This window comes from Stegastes partitus, unplaced genomic scaffold (genome assembly GCF_000690725.1).
Source record: "Stegastes partitus isolate 25-593 unplaced genomic scaffold, Stegastes_partitus-1.0.2 Scaffold1551, whole genome shotgun sequence".
Lineage (NCBI taxonomy): Eukaryota > Metazoa > Chordata > Actinopteri > Pomacentridae > Stegastes > Stegastes partitus.
In genome coordinates this window covers 76,825-84,217 of record NW_007579282.1, presented here as the reverse complement: position 1 = coordinate 84,217, position 7,393 = coordinate 76,825, and the positions used below count along the sequence as shown (strand labels likewise).

Below are 7,393 nucleotides of genomic sequence, written 5' to 3'. Positions count from 1 at the left end.
GGACGTAGAGCTGCATTGTTGCTACAGAGAGAGTACCTCTCCGGCCCTCCCTCCTCTCTGTGCGGTGCAGTTTCTGCATCTGATCTCGGATCTGTTTTGCTGCAGTGTGGTGCACGGGGACATCTACAGGCCGAACGCTGGAACTGCAGGGACGAGAAGCACTGCAGTCTTCTCCCCTCCTCCTCCTCTTCCTCCTCCTCCTCCTCCTCCCTCCACCTTCAGCGGTCCGGGTGCCCCCACTGACCTCCAGCTGCTCTGTTGCTTTCTGTTCTTTGTTTTTCCAGAAGTGCAATAGAAGGAGAGTTTAGGATGGTTCCTTTAGTGAATCATATAAAGGAGGAGAGGACAGGAAACGAGGAGGAAGGAGAGGAAACCTGTTCACCTCTAACCAACCCTGGACTGGGACAGTTCTTCATTCACAATAAAAAAAGAAAAAACTCTAAATAAAGGACAGCTTATTTTTAGAAGCTGAGAACAGGACGTCTCTAAGTCCCCAAATAGAAACCCTTCTAAGTCTGACACCATTTTACGATGTGTGAACTCCATCTCTGATCCAGATAGACGTCTCGGCTCAGGCCGTGAAAACCAGACAGACGTTCCTGCTGCAGAGGATCTGGGACCACAAATAGAGAAAAGTCTGTCCTTTAAGACTCGACCTTAACCGGCGAGCCACAGCTGACAGGAGAGGAGGGACAAGGCGAGGAGGCTGTCCAGCCTGGGACCAGCAGCCAGAGCAGGATGTGACTCCCATACTTCACAGCAGTCGTATCTAATGCGCCTCCTATCAGCCCCTGCTGGTGGCACGGCGTCGGCACAGGGCTGGAGTGTGAGCAGCACAGCAGCAGTGCAGCAGCTCCGTCTGCTTCAACATCACGCCACATCTGCAGCGACGGCTACGAACCCTCTGCGGATGTCCACGCCAAGCCCGAAACCCGCGACCGCTCAGGCAGCAGCACACGGGCGCCGAGCGTGACGGACTCAACGTGCATGTGTGGAGCGGGTCGATGCAGCAGATCAGTGTGCTGCTCAAAGTCGGTCCATGTGTGCACAGAATCCAGAACCTTAAAGCTCAGGAGCAGGACTCTTAATTATACATGAACGGACGTCACATTCAAGATTCAGGATGGGTTAGGGGTACTAACCCTGTGGCAGATGAAGCTCCATCTCTTTCTTCTTCTAAATCTACCTTGGCAGTGACACTCCTAACTACTAACTAACTACTAACTGTTTTAGTTTGTCAGAGCTGAAGACAGAAGCAACCAGAGCAACGGAGCCAAAGGAAGCTCCAGCAGAGCATCGAGGTGTTTCTGATGCTCCACATAAACATCTACCTCAGATTACAGTCTACAAAGGAAAGCAATGGAGGAAGACATCGTAGAGCATCCCACAGCTCCTCCCTACTCACCCCACCTGGCTCCGTGGGGTTGGTTCCTCCTCCCCAAGCTCAAGGGCTCATCAAGGAGACCCGTTTAGAAGACGTGGATGACATCAAGATGGCTGTGAGGACGGAGCTGAGAGGATCCTGAAGAATCCTTCCAGGAGTGCATGGCGGCCTGAAGAGAAGGCTGGAGGAGGGTGGTGGACTCCAGGAGGGTTACTGGGAAGGAGAACACTGGTGGTCTGGGTTTGAAATCTATCTTTTGTGACACCAGTCCTGGAACTTCTCGGACCTCGTGACTGCCTCCAAAACCTGCCACCGTTGGACTGAGCTGGGCTGAGTAATGAAACCAGTAATCTAACCAACATCAAGTAATTAGTAACTTTATCAATGAGTAATTTAAACAGAAAATAAGTAACTTGGCCAACAAGGTAGAAACTGGACAGAACCTACAATGTGGGTTCTGTGTTGAGTAAATGCACATTTGTTCATAAATGTCCTCAGAATTCATTAAACTCTACTAAAGACACATGTTTTGGTTTAACTAATGCATGGATGGTGTTTAACAGCGTGTTACGTGAAACACCTTCAGACAGGAAGAGGACTTGATCCGAATGAGACGTCCTCACCGAAGCAGCTCCCTGTGCTGTTTACGTCTTCTAATAACAAAGACAAACTGCAGAGTAAACTTACTTTTCTCACAACATCCAGAGACGTGTTGGGCTGAGACTGGAGGTGCAGCCAGATGTTTGTGACGAGGAGCTGCAGATCTCCAAGATGCCCGCCGGAGGCCGTGTTACATCACCTGAGAGCGGCGTGTAGAACAGGATGCCCTAACCAGTGTTTTCTACTGCACAGCCATAATAAATGAGCAAAGAGGAGCACAAGACGCTGCTGAGGGATCAATAATGGATGAACAAGGACAGACAGACAGACGCAGTCAGAAAGAGAGAAATCTCACACAACAAACCACAGCCTGCACACGTGACTGTTAGCGTCACACACTCATGTAGCTGCTTCAGGAAGTCTTCACATCCTTCACTTTCTGCACGCCGACAACACAGCCAGGGCTGATAAAAGGGACATTACAGTTTGTTAAACAGCACTGACATGAAGCTCCTCGCTCGGGTAGTATCATCAGTGAAGCACGGCGGCGGCAGCATCATGCTGGGAAGGCGCTCCTCTGTGGGGAACGGGTCAGAACTGTGTACTGACCTGAAGCTGGGTAGACGGTTCTGACAGGAAACAGCCAGACAGCAGCTTCACCGACGTCCTGGTGTGACTCCGTGGACAGTCTGTGGAGAGGAGCTGCTGGGAGAAGATCTGTCAGCCTCATCCAGTAAAACGTAACCAACAACAATAAAGGCTGAATACTCGCTAACAAGCTTCACCCACTTCAGAACAAAGAGTGCAGTCTGGTGTTGTGACTTACTATGTAATATTATGATCATTTTTTAAAAGAATAGTTTCTCATTTGTTATATATCTCAGGGTTAGCATGTGCAGCCCACAGCAGATACCTGCAGAGACACTGAGCGGCTGGAGGACCACCGCCGCTGCCCTGGACTGTCCACAACACGTCTTCCCCACTCGTTCATTACCAGACCTTTAGCACAGCGGCTTATAAAAGTCTACAAACTGCATTTTAAACTCTGGAAGTGGGGAGAGTGTCTCACTGAGATAAATAAGGACAAGTCTTTGGTTTAAATGCATGACGGACTGGACCACATGAGTCCATAACAACGAGGCCTGAGTGAGCTGAGGCCTGGACTGTCCTGGAACACCCCCACCTGTCCGTAATGCCATCTGAACAGATCACGTCTGTATAAGTGTCATGAATGGAGAAATCCACTACAGGGACCAAAACAAGCATCTACTCCCTTCTGATTATGTCCATTCAGCATCAGCGTGACTCCATCAACAGCCAACAACCACTTGTGCGAGCTCGCCTCTCCTCCTCCATCCTCCTCCTCCTCCTCCCGTCCATCAATCAATCCCTCTTTTGCTCATCCCTTGTTACCGGCTAATTAATAAAACTAGCCTTCTCTGCTAATTGTCTACCGTTTATAGGACCGCCAGAGACACCAGGGAGCGAGGAAGAGCAGGAGAGAGAGACGGAGAGGACGATAAAGAAGCGAGCGGCGGCGGTGTAGGGGTATAATTATGTTAAGCCAAATCACACATGAACTTGATAGAGCTTATTCTTAGCGCTGGGAATGTAGGGAAGTGACAGGGAGGAGGAGGAGGAGGAGGACTGGAGTTTATTTCAGTTCAAAGAGTGTTTAACAGGACGATCTAGTGCTCTCTACATGGGAGAGGAAAGCAGAGGATTAGGGGAAGATAGGAGGACGGTACCATGCTGTCTGAAGAGTCTCATTTACATCGAAGCCACGACACGAGCCAAACTGCCAGATACCGGTTCTGAGTAAAGAAAGAAGGAAAATGAAGCTGAGACACGTCATGACCCGTCACCACCCGCCTGTTCTGCCTCCTCAGGGCTCGGTACCGACAGACGGTCAGACCCGATGCCCTGACGAGTCCTCCTGCACCAGGCCCAACACTCCAACACAAACGAGCCTCGCTGCTCTCTGCTCAGGTCACTCATCAAACCGTCCCTCAGGAGGCTTTCACAACTTCCCTGGATATTTATTCTAGTCATAAATGCAAATGTCTTTTGATCAGTTTACAATACATTAGCTTCATTACATCCAGCCTGTAAAACATACGTCTTCCAAACACTGCTTTAGTCTGGAAGCTTCCTCTGGAGCTGCCGACCCAGTTCAGCCTCTCAGAGTCTCTGACGCCTCAGTCCAACACACAGCATCTGGCCAGCGGAGCTTTTCAATCAGCAGCAAAGTCTGCTATCGAATAGCTGCGTGGTTAGCACCTGTTTGGCTGTTTCAGGGTTTCACGTCCTAAGAATGGAGCGCTTGGTGCTGTGATGCAGCGTTAACACATCTGGATAAGGAGAGATCATCACGAGCACGCTTATGGTGGTTACAGTCCAATGATACGGCTTCATCAACACCCAGATGAAGGCAGGACAGTGGGACGGGGCCCCCTGGAGGCCAGACGCTGGTGGTGTCGGAGCAGATGGATTGTGGAGACGGTGTTGGAGATCCCTGGACAGCGAGGAGACGGAGGGAGGCTGCATCAGAGACGGTCTGGAAGGCAGAGCGACACACTGAGAGTGAATGTACAGGAGGAGGAGGGCAGGAGGAGACGAGGAACGGCGCTGTAACCAGAGTGAGGAAGCAGGAGTGGCGACGAGAGCGGAGCAGAATGAAGCGTCCACAGAGGAGCAGGTGAGCTCACTGAACTCATGCAGGAGCTCCATCTGAAGGCATTATGGGCTAAAACCTGTCGACCACACTACAGAGGAACGCTGAAGGTGCTGCAAAGGAAAGCAGGAAGACTCCCACCAAGTCTGACAAAGTAAAGATATCAGAACATCTGGACAAAACAAACCACAAACACACACAATATATGAAAAGAGCCTTTATTCTTTCTTATATTAACTATAAGAGTATGACAGTCAACAATGATCAGAGTTCAATACAAAACAGTGCGTTGACATGCAGTCAATTACAGATTTCACTTTGTTTTCTGGTGATAAAGCTCCAATCAAACCCACTGGTACCAACCACTCCTGGTTCTGGAAGCTCAAGACCTCCTAATAAATATTCCCCAGAACACACACCAGCAGCACATCGGCGACTCTCACACTCTGCACAAGATGTAAATGTAAACAGTAAACTTTGGTCCTGAATCGGGTCCAAAAGCCCACAGCTGGACCGGGTCAAGTCAGAGAAGCTCCTCTCTGTAAATGTTCACTCAGTCAGTCATTAGTGCAGAAAGTCCTGGAGCTGTTGGGTTTCTCCCTGAAGATGTTCAACATTTAAGGCACAACAGGAAACGGTTTTTAATCAGCTGTTTTTAACTGACAAACGGTATAAAATGACTAATTGGGATGAAATGAGGATGAGGAGCAACAGGGTGGAGTGTTGGTACCGATGTGATCAGTGCAGGGACCTCAGAGGGTCACCAGAGCGCTGAGTGTTGGTACCGATGAAAAAAACATTTAAGAATATTAAAACATAAATCACGTACTGATAATAGGCCAATATTCAGATTTAAATGAAGGCAAAACACCTTAAAACTCATAGAAGCCACATGTCTCGTCTCTAATGTGGCTGATGAAGCACAAATGTCAGAGCTGGTTGGGAAATGAAGCCTGTCGCTGAACCGGCTGCTTCTCTTCACTCAGCCTCATGTCCAGGAGCTGCTGCTGGACATCAGGAGCCTCCTGGACATCAGGAGCATCCTGGACATCAGGAGCTGCTGTCACAGCTCTCAGACATTAAGCAGCCTGATGATGTTTATGAACCTGAGTTGGTGCCGACAGCTTCTATCCCGCTGAGGTTTGTATGATCCAACACTGATCGACTTCCTAAACTTTACAGACATCAGCTACGTCTCCTTCAGAACGAGTCCATAATGCTCACAACACAATGATGTGCAAATACGCTGTAAAGACCTCTGTGACTGTAAACAGTGCAACACGTTACATCAGGAGATCATCCTCCAACACCTGCCAGGTTTAAACCAACGACACCTGGCAAAGCCAACTACCAGCTAGTGTCCAGTCTGCAGGTTCAGCCTCTGGTTTCATGGCGGTACGTGTTCACGAGATCACCGTTTGAGATTTCACTGGCAGCAGCAGGTTCACTAATCTGTCCCTGATTTGTTCATGATAAAAGAATCTCCATTAAGACTGGAGAGGTTCATTTGGAACGAGGTGAATTAAATTAAAATACAGTTTCTGTCTGATGCACGGAGCTCGGCAGGAGGAACTGTTCCCTCCCTCTGCCTACACATGACATCTAAATGTGATACGATAGCTTGTGTTCTGGTTTCTAACCAGCCGGATCAGCTGCCGTGTCCCCGACCAGATTCCTGAAAAGACGAGTCTCTATAGACTAAAATAAGATTATTCTGAGTACTGGTACTGTAATGCTGGGCTTCCTCGTTATGCTAACGAGTCCAGTCAGGGTCCATCTCTCAGGTTAACAGTCAGAGATGTGACAGTAAATGTTTGTGGTCCAGTAGAGACAACAAAGGAAACAGAACACTGAACAGAACGCATTCAGTTACTGGCCATTAACGAGCAACGACTGATGACTGATGTGGCTTCACACCAACCGGACCAACAAACAAAGCGAGCACATGCAGCATTTTTCTGGATCGTAGCTAAGCTAACTCTACGGCAGGCGTCTCGCCATAGCGATCCATCGCCTGCTTTGGTTCCTCTAAGGGTTCCCTCAGCTGCAGACCGGTAACCTGATGACACCGGATCACTGGGTCGCACCAGCATTCAGGAACGAGAAGCGATCAGCTGAAGGAATCCCTGCGGTGATGCATGAAGCTGGCCAGACCGGAGTGGCGCTGCTGCTGCTGCTGCTGCTGCTGCTGCGTGTTAACCGCGGTGAAACCAGAGGCCTTCATGCAGCTCACACTGCCAGTGGTGGATCGTCTCTCCATGATTCCTCCGTCTGACGGCAGCCCAGGACACAGCCTGTACGCTGCCTTAACATCTCATGATTGCATAGGTAACATATGGAAGGTAGTGAAGCAGAGCACTGGAGCGGGTCGGCCGGGTATTTACAAGAACCCTCCTCTTATGGAAACCGTTTAACGGCAACATGCTGACTCTGCTCCACATGTCGTCGTCACATGATAGCCCTGGATAGTATGAATGATTTAGAGCGAGCTGCTGGTAAACACTGGACTCATCTGGTGGTCAGCACCACAGCGACCCAGTCTGGAGCGTGTGTGTGTGTGCGTGTGTGTGTGTGTGTGTGTGTGTGTGTAGGGCTGGACCGACCATCGCTGTGGTGGGATCCAATAGCAACTTTGATATTTGAATATTCGCCCGCTGCACCCCCCACCCACTGTCCTGGACTAGCATTAGCAGCCAGGTGCTGCCCGGTCCGACCCGATATTCACCATTAGACGG

General features: G+C 49.7%; 1 protein-coding gene across 1 annotated transcript in view; it reads right to left on the bottom strand.

Moving 5' to 3' along the window:
* Positions 1 to 4,862: 4,862 nt before the first annotated feature.
* The window catches only part of LOC103371250 (apoptosis regulator BAX-like), a 10,725-nt gene continuing 8,194 nt past the window's right edge, over positions 4,863 to 7,393 (bottom strand). Inside the window, exon 7 of the mRNA XM_008300505.1 lies at positions 4,863 to 7,240. The gene's annotated coding sequence lies outside the window, so the exon portion shown is untranslated. The remainder of the gene's footprint in view (positions 7,241 to 7,393) is intronic.